Source organism: Sarcophilus harrisii, chromosome 1 (genome assembly GCF_902635505.1).
Source record: "Sarcophilus harrisii chromosome 1, mSarHar1.11, whole genome shotgun sequence".
Classification (NCBI taxonomy): domain Eukaryota; kingdom Metazoa; phylum Chordata; class Mammalia; order Dasyuromorphia; family Dasyuridae; genus Sarcophilus; species Sarcophilus harrisii.
The window spans coordinates 139,098,375-139,116,682 of record NC_045426.1 but is presented as its reverse complement, the minus strand read 5'-3'; the positions used below and the strand labels follow the sequence as shown (position 1 = coordinate 139,116,682).

General features: G+C 35.5%; 1 non-coding gene across 1 annotated transcript; it reads left to right on the top strand.

Moving 5' to 3' along the window:
• Nucleotides 1-5,611: 5,611 nt before the first annotated feature.
• LOC111718955 lies at nt 5,612-5,716 on the top strand. The gene has a single exon (XR_002769305.1). It is a non-coding gene; the product is annotated as a U6 spliceosomal RNA (small nuclear RNA).
• The last annotated feature ends 12,592 nt before the right edge of the window (nt 5,717-18,308 follow it).

Below are 18,308 nucleotides of genomic sequence, written 5' to 3'. Positions count from 1 at the left end.
AAAAAAGATTGATCAGCCTTTTATTTTAGCTAATGAAAAATGCAATATGAATCTGAAATACAATCCAGCCTCTTCTTGCCTATTCATTTCTAGACCCAATTCATTGCCCACCTGGAATGTACATCTAAAATATATGTAGTGTTGGACCAATTAGATGGTCTAGCCATACCCTTGTTTTACATACTTTTAATGGAAAGCAAGCATTTCTCATCCACTTGGCTTTTCCTATATATATATAGTTAAATTGAACTCTTTGGAGTGATTGCACAACTCATTTAGGATTCTCTGCAATTCCAGAGTTTGATTAAATCATGATAATATCATCCACAATTAGGAATCTCTATAGGAAGCTTCTATAGGAGGGATTCTTCACCTGTTTTATTTTAGTATCTATCTTTTTAGCAGTGTGATGAATTCCATGGACCCCGGATTACAAAGGAAATCAATTATATTGAAATATGGTTGCCAAAAATATAAGAAAAATAAGTTTATAAATCTCAGATAAAGTATTCTTGATTCACTGGGAACCCCTTTAAATTTTTCAATTTTCTGATGAAAAGAAATGTAAAGAAAGTATAAGCATGCCAGGGACCTAAAGTAAGGGGAACAACAAAAAGGTGAATAGAGTCCAGGAAGGGGAGATGGAAGTAATGAAAGTCATAGTTTTGCCTAAGGCAACCTGAACAAATATGCTACAAAACTGGACACACATGCTCTGGTTTTAGAGGCTTAAGAATTGTGTTATAATGACATCTTTATCTCCTATCACCTGTGCAACCTTAAGTAAGTCACTTAAGAATATGATGAAAAGAGCATTGGCTCTAATATGAGGAAACAACTTCAAATCCTAACACTCTAAAGTATGACGCAACCTTTCTGGGCTCAGTTTTGTAAAAAGAGGGAATTTGATGAGATGGTCTTTGAGATTTCTTTCAGTTCTAGATCTTGATCCCATATCACCATTCTGACCCTTCATTTTCTCATCTGTAAAATAGGAAATAAAATAAAATATGTAGAAAATCTGTAAATCCTGCTTTACAGAATTAACATGGAAATGCTGAATACAGACACAACATTTGGACAGAAGAACTTACATACATCAAAGGAGTTAACATAGATAAATCATTTTATGAACTTTAAAGGCTATATAAATTATTGTTGCTATTATTATTATTATTTTTTAATTATATCTAGACTTGATGGTTCTTGTTTTCTGGCCTTTTAAAGTTATGCACTCTCCAATTGTATATCTCTTTTCTTCATTATCAATCCACCAAGAAGAGATTTTTAAAAATATTCTATATTGTCCTATCTAACTGCTAAATTCAAAAGTACTTATTTTAGTTTGCTGATGGTTAAACTTTTTTGTTTCCATGGTGATTATCTGCTGAGTAGTTTACTTACTGCCCCTAAACTGTCATCACATACTGTTTAATTTATAAAGCTGTTCCCAATCTCCTAGAAAAAAAAATCACCAATATTTCTCACAACTTTCTTCCATTTATTTTCAGTGTCAGCCAAGACATCACATTCGTTATGATTCACCTCAGCATGATGACATTTCATTTTTCTTGCTGAAGAAGATGTTCCTGGGGCTGAGGTTATGGGGGGAGGGAGTCCCACATCTCTTTAGTCTTCTGGATATCACATAATAAATGAGAGCTCTGCTTTTCTTCAGACCTTCAATAGGAAGAAGTGTTTATGTTTCAGGACCAAGCCCCCACTGAATATTTACAAAATTTGTGGTGAGGTGTTGAACTATAAATCTCTAGTTTGAAATCTCCATCAAATACAAAAGAAGCTCTATAAAACACAGTGTACAACAAAAAGTCAGGAGGGAAAAAATGTAAATATTTTAAAGAATTATTTAAATCCTTAAGTGTCTTCTTCATAAATAACATATAAAACTTATTTTATCAAATGTTCTTTGGTGCTGACATTCAGAATACAAAAGTGGGCTTCCAGTATCCTTAGCAAAGATGAGTTAAGTTTAGTTTGCTGTAAATTTTTGGAATTTTGAAAAGTTGAAAATATAAACATTAGGACTATGTATATATCACCATCAGATGAAATTATTTTATGTATTCAAGTTTTACTGGATTAAAAATGAATGAGATCTCACACAGACTATCAAAAATATCTAAGAGGTTTAGTACTTTAATAAATATTTCAATACAAAATAGTTCTTTATATATGTTAGCTTACAAAATTGCCTTTTTTGGCTTGTAGAAAAATAAGTAGGAATTAAAACGTGAATTAAATTTGCTAATGTCTTCATCTCCAATGTTATCATTTTTATCAGGTTAGACACTCCTATTTTAATTCTCTTCAACTATTTTGTTTTTGTTAGAAGTTTTTTTTTTTTTTTTTTTTTTTTTTTTTTTTTTTTTTTTTTTTTTTTTTTTTTTTTTTTTTTTTGTCCACATCTTTGATTTCATTAGTATGGAGAACTGCCAGTGGAGAAATTTCTTCTATTAATGAAATTGGTCAATTTGTTTGTACGTTAGTCAGACAACTTGTAGGATCACTTGGAGTAATTTTTAATCAAGTTTTAGTGGACTAATATTTAATTCAATATTAGCTAGTATTGTATTCCATTCAGTTCAACACATTTGTAAAGGATTAATATATGCTAGGCACTACACTGGGTACCTGCAAGTACAAAAAACATTCACTGCCCTCAAGGGGCTTAAAATGCAGAGGGAAGGTTTACCCCAAGTCAGCAAGAAGGCCTCATTTGATCCTTAGGATATTTTATTTTCCTTCCTTTAAAAATGCTAGTTGAGTGAATGAATGAGACTTATGCTTCTGTAATTCCAAAGATTAATAATATATTAGTAAACATAATTTAGAGCAAGTGTGTATAATTACAGAAAAATTATCATAGTCTAATATCTATCCTTTGTTCAAATTGACAGTATATATAATTACTTTAAATCAAATTCTCCTTGGAGGAGAGTAAGAGGGGGAAAAATCTATTTACATGATTCAATCGAATTATCTTTTACTATTTCTTTTTTGACTGTGTCATGATGACAAAGCAGGGTGGGGTTATCCAGAGTTTTTGGCTACTTGCATCATGATGCTGACAATTTGACCATTCAAGGTGACCATAAATAACCTAATCTTCAATCCTTACACCTGTCCTTACTGCCTATACATACATTCTTCACTTCTTTAAATTAAAAAAAAAAAGCTATTGGGAAGCCTTGTAGCTATGTTAATGAGTTGTTCTGATATTTTGGAAACAGTTTATGCATAATTCATTTTCTAAATAATAATGCATAAAAATATAATGCTGCTTTGCCTTGTCTTTGAAAATAGCAAATAAGGCATACAGTATATGTTTTTTTATTTATCCTATTTATTTATACTCTCTCTCTCCTCTGTCTCTTTCAGTATGTATATCTGTCTTTTGATCTCTGTCTCTCCCTGGCCTTTATTGGAAACAAAAGTTGAATTAAAATTCAACTAAACATGAATAATATCTTTCCAAATCATCCTAGTTAGATATAAATTCAAATTATATACCAAAATTAAAAAATATATCAAATTATACATATATGATTTGAATCCTTGAGCAGTGAAAGAGTAACACCCTGTCAATCAAGGATTTTAGTTCAAGTTCTGCTAAATAGCTATATGACTTTAGCAAGATACTTTGTTGATGGGAGAGATGGTGATGGTGGGAATGGTGACAGTGATTTTGATAAGGAGGAGAAAGAAGAGAAGGAGGAGGAGAAGAAGAAGAAGAGGGTGGCAATAATGATGATAATGATGGTAGTGGTGATAATGATAATAATAGGTTTATATAGACTTTTATAGTTGACAAAGCACTTTTTTCACTATAATTCAGTGAGGTAGCTTATACAAATATTACCATTAAGGAGAGAAGCTGAGATTCAAAGACAGAGTAAAGAACTCAACACAGGTATCTTGATTCCATTTATATCAGCTGATCTCTAATATACCCTTGAAGCTCCAACACTCTGATTTTAAGCCATACTCACACCAGACACAAATCTGTACCATCAATAACAAAGACTTTCCATTTGTATGAGATAATAAGGGCATTTGTGTTGAATAGAAAATTGATGTGTTAAAGAACAAAAGGAAAGATGGATGGAAATGTACCTGTTAAAAATTAGCAGCGATTCAATTATCTTTATTTTGCTAAAGTCTTTTGCTATCATTAATCTGATCCAAACTTAGAAGAATGATAATTATCTCCAAGTAGAGGAGAGCCTTTTCATGATTTTCTACAGCCCATAGCCCCAGCAGCCATTCTTCTTCAGGACTATAACAGTGGCCAACACAGATTATATTTGTTGACAAATATATTCATTCAAGGGAGCTGGTGAAGTTCAGGGAGAAGTTGAGGAAGGTAGAGGAAGGCCTTCATTCCAGTAAACCTCCACTGGCTGCCAGTGTCAACAAATATTTAAAAGAATTTTTTCACAGAAGTCATTTTACTATAGCTACATTCCAAGAAATTCCCTCTCTTTTCTCCCAGTTAGGATGGCACAACTCTAGTAATGCTTTAAGGAATCATATATTTGAACAAGAAATGAAATGTAGGGAATTGTGCCTATCAGGCTGCTGGCCTTAGCTGCAGATTTGCTATCTCAGTGTGGGAAAGCTGCAACTGCATGGACTGGAACTTTTCTAAGCTATGCACACTGATATATATTTTCAATAAGAAAGTGCATTGCCAAAAGTCACAAAGCAGATTGATAAATTAAGATTTGACAGCAGAATAACAAATAAAGAGATGATGAGAAGCTCCTGTAAATTCTTGGTCACAAAATAATAATCCTGATTCTTACTTCACAGAGACAGGTTTTTATTATTGTCAAAATCTTTTTATAGTATCACAGGATTGAGAGCTGGAAAAGACTTTGGAAATCACCTAGTCCAACCCTCTAACTTTATAGAGCAGGAAATTGAGTTCCTGAGAGGTAAAGTGATTTGGAAAGAGTACTGACTTGGAGCTAGAGGACCTGGGTACAAATTCTGGCTCTGCCACTTAATAATTGGATAATCAGTTCAAACCAGAAAGCGCTTTCAGGCATTTCTCATTTTATAAGTAAGAAAACTGAGTTAGAGAAGTTAAGTGTTACACAGATGATAAATAGAAGATTCTGGATTGAAACTCAGATCCTTGGATTCTAATCCAAACCTTCTTCCATTGTATGATATTATCTCAAATAATTTATGGCATTGAATTTGCCTTTTAAGGTTTGCAAAACACTTTCTTTTTCTCACAATAATCCTTTTAGGTAAGTAGTACAAATCTCAGTAGTCCCACTTTACAGATGAGGAAACTGAATGTAAGAGAGATCAAAGGACATAACTCTAGAGCTGCATGAGAGAAGCTATTGAGTCCAAAAGTGTCAACCACATTCCCAAGTGTGACCCAAACCAAATGAAAATGTAACTGGGATATATTCAACAAAACAAGTAAAAATACAATAAAATATTGGTAATATTACATTTTAAAACAAAATATATTGCCCTCATATAGGGCTTACTGAGCTTCATTTCCATTGGTGTTTGACATTACTAATGTAATCCAACATCCCCATTTTACAAATATGGAAAATGAATTACAGTGCTTGTTTAGGAAGTACCTAGTCTAAAATTGGAACAATAACAGAGATTAGTATGGCCTGTGGGCAAGGATGACATGCTAATCTATGAAGTATCCCATAGTAAAAAGTAAGAAAGAAAAAAGTAAATGAGTTCCACAAAAACCAAATTATTTCTTTGAGACCATGCACATAGTGTCAGAGACAAACTTAGAATATATTACCTCTGACTCTAAATCCATTAATTTTTTTTTGTAGATGAGGATATTTAATATCCTCATCTATAAAAATGACAGAATTGGACCTGATGGTTTCTAAATTTCCTCTCATCTTCAAATTCTATGAATCCAAGGCCTTGCCTTGACAGGAGTCAAGACTGAAATCCATAATCTTCAATCCAGTGTAATGCCAGTGTTTCAGTCACTACTGGACACTGTACCTCCACCACTGAAGAGAACTAGAAAAAGTTCACATAAGCAAGAAGGAAGGACAATTTTAAAAGAAAGTATGAATTTTAATATATATTTTTTAAAAACAGTATAAGTTGGAGATTCACAATACCATATAGAATTCTTTTGTGTCCTTTATATACAGAAAAAGCATTTTCAGAATTTTAAAAAATAAAATTTAAATAAAATAAAATTTAGTTATAATTAAGGTCATATTTTGTAGCAGAAACATTCTAATTTACAGTGTATATGAAATTACATTGATTTTGACTAATTGAATAGAGTTTCCCTAACTGGGGTAAGCAGTTGATGAAAAGTTCAAATCATAGAACTTTTTTAAAAGAAATATGTTACTCTCAACATATCCAGTAACTCAAATTAGACTAAAAGAATATTGCCTAGTGTGAGGTAATTAATAACCATACCAATTACAGAAATGCAAGTCATAGGATTCATTTTGGAAAGGACCTTGTAAATCTGTTCCAACTCTCTCAATTTACAAATGAAGAAACTGAGAGTCTAATATATATGTGAGTGCTACAAAACAGTTACTTTAAAAAAATATTTTAAATATTATACCAGCAGGTTTCTATTCACTATCTCCATAATTTCTACGGAGAAAAAAGTTTTGAATAAAGGTAAATGTCAGGCCAGACTGTTCAGATTTTTGCAAACTTCAATTTAATAGAGCTCAATTTACTGTAATGAAATTTTACTAGAGGTTGTTATAGAATTTTTGCAGGCTCAACTAAAATTTATTTGAGTCATGTGCAATGGTTTAATTAAAATCTGTTTGAACTAGACGAAAAAGAGTAGACCCCTGACTATGATTTGGGGCACCTACAATTCTGGCAAAATTGTGAATTATTTCTGTATACCGAGAGGATTAATACAAGTCTATACACACACACACACACACACACACACACACACATATCACAGGCGAGGCAGTACTAGTTCAACAAGAAATTTTGAAGTGATTTTCAGTTTATCCTTTCTTCCTTTTTGTTAGCTAAGATCATCATGTATACATGCTAGGATGCTGAAGTTTATCTCCCATTGCTATCACTAAGCATGAATAATTTTGACCTCTTATCTTTCTCATAGTTGAAATCAATTACTCTTTAAACTCTATTACAAAATTAGACAACCCTGTCTCCTATATACCATAAAATCTCTTTCTTTGTATCTTCTTTGATCACCTCAATCAAAACTATCTATGCTATGTTCTCTTAATTTATACCCTGAGAGCTTCCATGGCCCAAGTTATGAATTAAGCTAAAGTCACACTATCCCTTCTGGATATCTTGTTTTTTCATTTTAAGAGGGAATCTCAAGACCTTAATTCATAGTGATAAATTAGAGATGTGAATTCCAAGCATTCTAGAAAGTTAATAGGAAATATATAGTAATAATTGCAATCTCAGGATGCCTCTATTTCAACGGTTAGGAAAGTCTTAGTATGTCTTTAATCATAAAATAGCAGGTAGATTTTGAATATATAATAAAATTTTCTGAATTCTATTTTTTAAAAACCTCTAGTTAAATTTTGCCAAACATTTTGTAGACATGGAGTTCTAGGATGATGAAAAAAGCACATTTCCTTAACTTTCTATATAAGTGACTTAAGGAAACAGATTAACTTTTTAACTAATTTTTTTTTATTTTTTATTAATTTAATAATCATCAATAAAGCATTTCAATATATAAAGTAAAATAAGACTGTTCTAAAAACCATGTACCTTTCACCTGCTACATTGTCAGAAATGTTTCTTCTACAGGTGTCCTGTCTTCTTTTACATAGCCAGAACAAATATTCTGGAAGGAGTATCAAGGGAGCTCCTTTGTAATGTCCAAGAGGAAGCATTCTAAATTTCCCCCTTACATATAGAAGAAAACACTAGGAAGAAAAATATTTTGTAAAACTTTTGTTCACTTCTTTAAAAATCTGAGATGTAACAATACTGCAACCATCATTCTTTCATGGCAAATGTATTAAACCAATCAATCAACCATAAATCATGTTTTGCTTTTTGAAACTTTTTGAAAAAATAATTTGCTTTTTGAGGGAGATGTACTAAAAAGGAATTATAGTAAAAATGTGAGTTTTTCTCCTTTTTTCTAATAGTTCTGAGAAATGGACAAAAATGGTTTCAAGGAATGCTGTAACCAAAATACTACAAGAAAGTGATAACAAAGTGATTGATTTTTATGAAAAGTATACAAAGCCAAAATTATCTATCCCACAGCAACACAAGTTTTAGAACAAAAATATCAATTAATTATAGTCACTTGTTAACTATATATATATATATATATATATATATATATATATATATATAGCTACTGGAAGGTTAGAGATTCAAAAATGTTTTACTGGATGCCAAGGGAAAGTGTATGTCATATATTGAAAAGGCCTGACATTTCATAAAAATTCTACATTATTAGCTGGCAAAGTAAAAGACAATCGTCACAGAAAGGGTGGGAGGAAGCATCTTTTGAAATATAAAAAAAATCATCCAATGAAGAAAAGAGGGAAACCCACAAAATGCAATAGATCAGGTGCTAACAAGAAATGAGGAAGTCATGAGAGAAATGAAGAGCGCTTTGTAGCAGACTAAAGCCAATAATAAGAGGTTCTTCAAATATATCAAAAGCAGGAAATCAACCTCAGAATCACTAGGAACCCTTGATGATGATAATCATAATGAATTGCATGTTTAGCATTTAATACTTTTCAAAGCACTTCAGTATACATTATCTCATTTGGTATTAGGTAGAAAAGGAGACAACCTTATGAAGAAAGGAGGATGTAAATCATTATTTCTCCTTGGCAGAGGAAGAAACAGAGGTATAGCAAAGTTAAGGTATTTCCCCAAGACCAGGCTAGGTACCAATTTCTTAGATCCAGGCATTTTCTGCCACACATGACACTGGATTAATTATTACAATTCAAGAGTGCATTCAGAGATGAAAAGGAGATTGATGAAAGACTGAATTCTCTGTCTCCATTTTTACTTTAGACTTTGGGAAGATTAAAATTTTAAATTCTCCTATGCTATCATTTAAAACTACATAATTTGGAACAAATTACTTTAACTCTCTGAGTCACAATTTCCTCATCTGTCAAGTTAGGTGGTTGGACTAGATTATGTACTTCAAACTATTTCTGTGGGTCATAATCCCATGAAGCATTCTGGTCTTTTCAAAATAATTTTTATAATTATTTATTACATAAAATAACATATACATCAGTACAAAGGAAAGCAATTATGCTAGTATATAGGTATCATATTTTATTAAGTTTAAGGACTCCAAGTTAGAACTGAAATAGATGATCTTTATGGTCCCTTTTAACTGGATGTCTTATGATGGCAATCTATTGAATAATAATAATAGCTATAACAAGAACTACAATGATAACCAGCATTTATATAATGCTTTAAGATTTGCAAAGATTTTTCCATAAATTTATGTATTTTGATCCTCACCTAGTTTTAAGGTAGGTATCATTATTATCCCCATGTTATGCATGATAAAACTTTGACAGAGAGAGATTAAGACTTGCCTGAGGTCATATAGCTAATGAGTGCCTGAAAGAGAGAATTCTAATGAAGGACTTCCAGGGTCTGGGGCCAATCCTAGCTGAAAAATACCACTTAGCAAATAGAATCATGGGGTCAGAGAACTGGAAAGGACCTCAGTGTCCATAATCCAAAAAAGAAATATCACCATAATTTACCTAACAAGTGCATTATACTTACGAGAATATAGAATGCCATATGCTGGATAGAAGCAAATCAGCTACATGGGAAAACGCCTGTTTAAAATGTAGGAAAATAAAATTCTGCAACTGAGACCAAAATACATAATCTGTTATATGAAAGACAACTGGAGTAGGAGATTCATAGGTTGCCAACATGATTTCCATCCACAAGAAGTAGGATCCAGGAAGAGATCAGTGAGTTTTTCTCCCATTCTCTGTAAATTGACAGACTCTGCTTTTAAAGGACATGATCATTGCATGAATAAATAAGCATATCCCATTGAAGAAAAAACAACCACAGCTTCTATGAAGCAAATCATCTCCCTCTAACATAAGTCAGTTCTTTAGAGGGGTCAATAAATACAAAGGCAAAAATCAATGGAAGTGATTTACTTAGACTTTCAAAGGATAAGGTCCGTTTTGATTTTTTGCTTTCTTTCAATGAAGTTACCATGGGATTAGGAGAAAGAATGCTTTGTCATAGACATAAGATCATAGCGGATGGAGGACTGGACTCGGAGCCTTGAAAAACTGAGTTTCAATTAAGTCTCAACTCTGAATAAATCACTTAATTTCTCTCAGGTTTTTTATCTATAAAAATGGAGATAATACAACACCTCCTCCAAGAGTTGTTGTGGGGATAACATGAAAATTTCTCTGCAAACTTTAATGACTAAAATTAGCTATTGTTATTGGCCAAAAATCAAGATCTACAAATGCCCTTCTAATTCTAGATGACTATCAAATCATTAGGAAAAAAACAGGAACCTTGCTAAATATAGAAGTGATAACTATGAGTTCCCCTGGGATAAAAGCTAAAATCAGTCATTTAACTTTGATTAAAATAACCCAGAAGAATTGTGCAATGAAATGTCTAAGTTTGATGATGACACTAAGCTTCTCTAGGCATTGAACAGCGAGTGAAAAGTAGTAATGAAATTCGGTATCAACAATGCAGTAAATTTAAAATTCAAGTTAACAAGTATTTATTAAACTCTTATCATGTGCCATGAACTTTCTTAAGTACTGAGGATATAAATAAAAGCAATTAACAAAATAGTTACTGTCCCAAGGACCTTACATTTTAATAAGGGGAAGACCATACAGAAAAAAGAACTGAGAAGGAAGGAACATGATCGGTATCAGAACATGATATCATAATCCAGAGAATGAAAAATAGAGGTTCTGAGAGGAACTCACTAATAGGAGAAAGGAGCTACAGGAGTGGAAGGAAAAGACAGATGAAACCCAGTGACAAAGTCTTGAAAGGAATCATTGAGAATAGACTTTTAAGATGTTGGACTTTGTTATTAATCACAACTGTAACCATAAAATCCTGGACTGGCTTAAGTTTGTCTGATATCACAAACTAAGAAGATTTGAGGATAGTTAATACTAACATATGAGGCGACCTGAAAATATCAAACACTGGTAGGTTTTTCATTTTGGAAATGTAATATGGCATATGAGGAAAGGATGGGGGATTAGGGAGAAGCACTGGATTTGGAGTGATTCTGATCCCACTTGTACTACTTACTACCTAGGCATCCTCAAATAAATCATTGTTCTATCAGTTTCAATTTCCTAATCAGCAAAATGATGACAATGGACTACATGGCTTCTAAGGTCCTTTTCTGATTCTAAATCTCTGAATCTATGAATTCAAGAAAAAACCCAAGGAATTTTTGTAGGCTATCCTCAAGACATTAGCCTTATCCCCCCCAAAAAACAGAAAAAAATGTTAGATTCTATCAGGAAATGGGGACCTAGGCAAATAAGCTGAAGAAGAAAATGGCAAACTACTCCAGTTTGTTTGCAAAATAACCCTAAGTGGTTTTAAAGAGTTGGACAAGGGGCAGCTAGGTGGTGCAGTAGATAGAGCACCATCCCTGAAGTCAGGAGAACCCGAGTTCAAATCTAGTCTCAGACACTTAACACTTCTTAGTTGTGTGACCCTGGGTAAGTCACTTAACCCCAATTGCCTCAGCAAGAAAAGAAAAAAGAAAAGGAAAAAAAGAAAAATTATAAAGAGTTGGACACAACTAAAATAACTGAACACCAAACCAACAGGGAAGGTATTAGAAAGAAAATAAATCCTATCCTTGAATATAGTGCATACTAGATTATTTTTACGATCTCCAATCCAGTTCTTTCAAACTTCAAGAATCATCAATTTTATCATTTTGAGTGATTATTTCTTTCACTTTACCATATAACCTCCTTGCATTGCTATCACCAAAAATATCTATCAGCTTTTAAAGAAATAATGAACAACTCCACACTTAATTGCAATGGTTTCAGACCAAAGATAAATAGGAGGAATGGACTGTTTTTGATTGTGATATGTATCCCCAGCACTTAATCCAGTACTTGAAATATAGCAAGCATTTAATAAATGCTTTTCGATTCAGTCATTAATTTCAAATACACTCAAAATATTGCATGTAATTCCTATTGCCACAAGAACACAATAAAAAGATTTAGAGACAGACAATGAAAATGAACAAGGGGTTGAAGATATAAGATTTTACACAGAATGGAGGGGGAGGAATTCTTCATTCAGGAAATATAGAGGCTGCTGATAGTCATAATTCAAATTAATAAAATAGAGCAAGTCAGGGGTAGAGATGGGGCAGATAAATGGTGTATTAGGAGAAAGCACCAGGCCCAGAATCAGTAAGACTCTTCTTCGTGAATTCAAATCTGGCCTCAAACACTTACTAGTTGTGTTACCCTGAGCAAGACACTTAGACCTATGTTCCTCAGTTTCCTCTTTTGTTAAAATGAGTCAATCGTTCTAGTCTTTGTCAATAAAACCCCAAATGGGGTCATAAAGAATTTGATCCAACTAAAAACAATTGGATAATAGATATGTTAGAGAGGCACCATAATGGCTAGATAGAGAACGAACGGACTTTGAAGTCAGGAATACCTGGATTCAAATCATGCCTCAGACACAACTGGTTGTGTCATCCTGAACAAGCCATTTATTTTTCAGTTATCTAAATATTTTTCCAAGACTAGAAATTTGGGAGAAAGTGCCAACTGCATTAGTAAATGGATTTCCCCATCTGAAAATTGCTTTGCCAATAAAATCTCAGAATCAGGAAATCTCAGTTCAAATCCTACCTCAGACATTTAAATTAAGATTATTTAATATATTTCTCTAATCTAGAAAGATGATGTGATAGAGTAAACTTTATTTTGAATTATATGTTGAGGGAGAGGAGCAGAGAAGAATCATGGTCAAATCTGTTTCAACATTTTAAAAATCTATAACTAGAGAAAACTAAATTCTAAAGAATAGTAGTATTCTAGCATAAATTATTTCCATTATTCCCTGTATTCATGAAGTCTCAACATTCCTTTGGTTTCTAACCACAAGTGGAGAGAAAGGCCTACGTTGGACATATTGGACACAGTTCTTTTCTAGGCATTTTCTGCAAATAAATGTAGAGATAAAAGGTTATAGAAAGTATATGTTCATGTACAATAGAGGAAATTGATCAGTCTATAAAGAATTAAATGAGTATCTCAGAGATTCTTTATAACTCTTTAAAAAAAAACCCTACTCTTCATAGAACAATATCATTACAGTATTGGACAAAAATCCCAAATTATTTGGGAGCTGGATAAATGGCCAACAAGGAATAGAAGAGTTTTTGTTTTTGTTTTTTATTTTATGCCTTTATTGAGACGTGAATAAATGTTGATTTAATCCAGTTTGTTATCAGAAAAACTAGGCTGAAGTCTTCTTGCACACTTTGTGTTTTCTACATAACTAAGAGATTTTAAAGTACTTACTGGAACACATGGAATAAAAACCATCTAAAGCTAAAAGGACCTTATTAAAGATATTTTTTTTAATCTGAAACAATTATTCCCTAAATTTTAATAAGCATACTGATTTTACAATTCACAAATTCAGTGCAAATCAATGGGTTTGGATCATGTTTTGGATGAATGACATATAGCTTTTAACCAATGAGATAGGACAATAAACTGATAATAGCCAGAAAAAGCATCCAGTCACTGAGAGAACTGAAGTCAAAGATGCATATACAGCCAAGTTTGCTTAAACTACAAGGTTGCTTTCCCACTAGGTTCACCTAGGTTGTAATACCTGGAGGGAAAAACTTAAGGGGTTTGTTTTTTTCCCCCCAGTAAGAAGAGTGCAAGAGTGAGTTAGGATAACTGAAAGAATATTGAGTAGTCTGAAGCTGTCATACTATTCTTGTTATTAAGTCTTTGTGTAAATCAGGTGACTGTGCTAAACATTCCAGCCCTCTATTACTAGGGCAATTAATCCAGGAATGCGTTACCCACTTATTGGGATGAGGAAACAGAAACTAATTTGGTAAACAAATGATATGTAAAATCTATATCCAGAGAGAGTGGCAAGTGACAAAAGGAATTGCAAATGCCCCTAAACGCTCTCTTCCTTCGATTGGCAGAGAGAATCTAACACATACACACAGAGGAGATGAAGCATAAAATTGGGCGTACTCATTCGAAGGTTTGTTTTGATTTTTTTAATCATTTATTCTTTTTTTTTTTTTTTTTTTTTTTTAAGAAGCTGGGAGGAGGTAGAATCCTCCATATTATGAGGCTGTCTCCCGAGGTAAACAGACGTAGTTGAGAGATGCTGTGCACTCCTGAAAGCATGTTTTCTAAATTTTAAAGTAATCAAAGGAGAGAGGCCAATTATCTCCTGAATCATCGAGAGAAGGCAGCCTCTGCAGAAGGAAGACATTCCAGCCAGAGGCGAGATAAGGAAGGGACTGCAAGTGAATGAACTTCCTTCCTTCGGCTGCCTGAGGTGAGGAGCTGGAGGGAGCTGGCCGTGCCAAGTTTGAGATTGTTCTTAAAATGATTAAAAACAGTTCATACCCCCCGGCTAGGTCAACCTTGCAAATGCATATGAAGACGCCCTGGAGAAGCTCTGGAGAGACAGGCTCATCCTTTGAGGCCAGCTGGAGCAACAGGCTGAGAAATCAATCATTTAAAAAAAAAAAATCCTCTAGAGTCAGGAACCTCTCTCTGGATCTTGGTCCCTCCTCTGGGACATTCAGGCTCAAAAATTGGGCGAGTCCCTCCAGGGACTTGGCTCTTTCCTTTGCTACCTGGGAAAGCAAAAAAGCAATCTGGAGTAGGGAATAGGGGTAGCCCAGGACAAGGGCCCATTTTATTGCTCAACTCCCCCTTACCCTCCTTCCACTTCTACCACAGATTCCCTTCCAGTCTACTAGGTTCTCTTCCGGCCCCAGAATCTCCCCTCATTTCCTTTGGCAAACTCCCGCGGCCCCCGCAGAGCTAACCCCGGTGGTGCACCAGACGATTCCCTTGTTGAAGGGTCTGGCTGAAGAGGAGCAGTGGCTAATCGGATTGGGAAGGTCCTTGTAATCCCAGCTCTCCGGACCCGCCGGCCGCAGCCTCTCTAGCTCCCTCTCCAATATCACTAATGTCACATCTATTGGCTGCATTAGACAGATGCTGTAAGGCTCACTCTCCCCCTCCTTCTTTCCCTCCCTTGCTGCTTGCCCGCTTGCTCTCTCTCTCAATCCGATTCCTTTTAATACTTTCACTGTCATTAAATCCCGCAGTTCTTCCAGCTTTTTACTTTCCCCACTGGTCTTTTCCACTGCGCCTTTTTTTTTTTCCTGGGGGGCGGGGGAGGGAGGGCAACGTGGTCACCGTCTGGTGACTGAACAAAGCTATCTCGCTCTCTCTTGTTTGTCTTTCCTTCCTTAGCCCATCCCTAATCTGGGAGTGGGGCAGCTCCAAGGCGTTCCACTGGCGAAGAGAACAGTTCCACAGGCAGGGAAGAAAATCAACCCTTGCCTTCCCGAAGGCTAGACAGGAGCAATTAAGAGACTCTAGATTTAACTTCCCCTGGGATTGCTCCCTTAAATGATTTAATGGACATAAATTTTTATTTGACCTAATCGGAAATGGGAGAAACAAACAAACACCTCGTTACGTTTTAAAGAAACTTTAAAATATCCATCTAGAAATAGAAGAATATCTTCCACCACCACCACCACCCCTTTTCCTTTCCTCCTGCCGGCTCTAGTTTACTTCTTAATTGTTCTTGATCTTTTTCCGTATCCCCTCCTCCCTTTCTCCTCATCCCCACCCATTCTCCTCGATTTTATTTGCCTTGTGCTAGCTCTGGGTCAGCGCACCCTTTGTGAAGGAGGCTGGGGTTGAGGGGGATGGGGATAGAAAAGGGGGGCGGTGTTTGTGTGTGTTTGCTCTCTGTCCCTTTTGTTGTTTTCTCCCCTAACCCCGTAGAAATGAAACACACATGCAGGTCTGTCTCCTCATATTTTCAGATGTTTCTCACACTATTGTCCCTCCCAGCTCATTGAAAGTGCAAAGTGAAAACAGATGCATTACGGTGTGTGTGTGTGTGTGTGTGTGTGTGTGTGTGTGTGTGTCTTTGTGTATATGTCTTATTTTTGAAGGAAAAAATCCAAGCAGAAGAATAAGGCCGAGCAAGGCCCCCTTTCTCCTCCCCCCCCATCATCCATGACGATAAGTAATACCTAAGATATAAATTAATAATGCTCGTCTTCTATTCCTGATTAGCACGAAGGTGCATTTTGGTGAGATTTTATCATTTCCATGTGTCTGGACAGCACGAAGAAATCAATGGGGAAAAGATCTATAAATCAGCCATCATGTCAAGACAAATCAAAATAATGCTTCTATTATTTCAATCAATAAACCATTTTTATACCCAACATCTGATATACACAATGTGTCCGTGTGTTTGCTTTTGGAATTTGCAGATCTGCTTTATACCAAAACAAACCTTTCAGAGACGTGTCAATAAAATTAAAATTTTAAAAGGAAGACCCTTGGAACTAGCTTCATTCGCTCTATTCCATTCTTTCATGCTTCATTGTGCTCTTTTCTTTCAATATCATATCTCTGTGTCCCGGGTTTCTCAAACTTTGCAAAGGGTGTAATTGTGCTAAATAAGAGGCAGAATGGAAAAAGACTGAAATAGCAGGGCTTAGGGTAGATTTCGGGGAAGCCGACAGTATATACTGTATATATGTATATACTGAAAGCAGCAACAGGCAAAAACACCAAGAAAAACCTCTTTGGACTTGTGTACTCTGAAAATAATTCCTGATGTTTATCCTATAGAGGTCGCATTCAAAGTCTGACACACTCCTCCCACCCGCCTCCAAAAACAAAACCACCACCCACTACAGCCACTACCTTCCCTGGAGCAGGTGTATGCCCCGTTGCAAAGCACTAATTGGGGTGAGGTTGTCTGCTAAAAGAGGGCTGGCTGGAATTGGCTTTGTCCCTGGGCAGACAGGACTGAACTCCGGGAAAACGTTCTGCTAACGTGGAAGGAAACCTGGCAGAACCTTTTGCGAGGCACTGGAACTGACTAGGATCACAATTCAGCCTCTCAGTGTAGCGGGCTGGGTGGGGGCAGAAAGATTCTAACACACTACTACGAAGAGATCCCGACGGATTTGTCCTGAGTTTGGGTGTGGAATTCAGTTCGTTCTTACTAACAACTCGCATCAAACTATGTCCCGACCATTTTCTTTGTTATTTGAAATTGTTCTATCCAGCTCCATCTGTCCTTGGTAAATTCATAATCCTGCTTGATACCATCTCTAATCCATTTCTTTCCAAGGACATGGGGGCGGGGGTGGTGGATAATAATCTTGACGGTAGACCCCCAAACAGCCTAAGATCTCACATATTCATTGCTTAAATTAAACAGATGTCTCTTCACCACACCCTGCAGTCAAACCTATCATTTAATTTGGAATAAAATAATATTGTTTTTAATTGAGGATTGTTCATAAACAAATTCCTGTGAGCTTGGAGATTTGGATAGTTTGTCTCAGTCTACAATATCGCTCCCACAACAGTATCCAAATCAGTGATGCAGATTGAAAACATGCAAGTAAACTGGTTGCATCGTGCTTGTTTTAACATTAAAAGCTAGTTGGGGTTTCTTTCCGCCTCCAGATTTTCACCCTGGGGATGTCTCTGTGCTTGCCTCTCTAAGTCTCTGTCTCTCTTCTCCTTTCAACCTTCCAGTATTGTTTGTTGACAGGGGGTGGGGGGGGGGGGGAGCGGAGAGGAGGTTAAGGAGAGAGCAGGAAATGGAAGGAGCCTCAAGGCTGAGGGTATCAAGAAAGACTAAAGCGGCCGCTGGCGAGGAGGGGGGGCAGTGAAGAGGGGAGCAGGAAGGTACTGGTTCCTCGTTTGATTTTCTTCTTCTAATGCCTCTGCTTTGGAGGTATAACGTCCCTAATGATTACGTGGTTCTTAAGATTTAGGGACTCTGGTTCGTACAAACAAAGCATTCTGGGTCCTCTCCTTTCACCCCTCCTTCCCCAATCGCACCTCCCCCTGGCTCCCCAGTACCCCGGCACTTAAAAGATTTTTGCTTGCCGGATTGCCAGTCTCGTTTGGTTCTTCCTCCCCCTATTAGCGCTCCAAAATGATTTTTAATCTCATTGT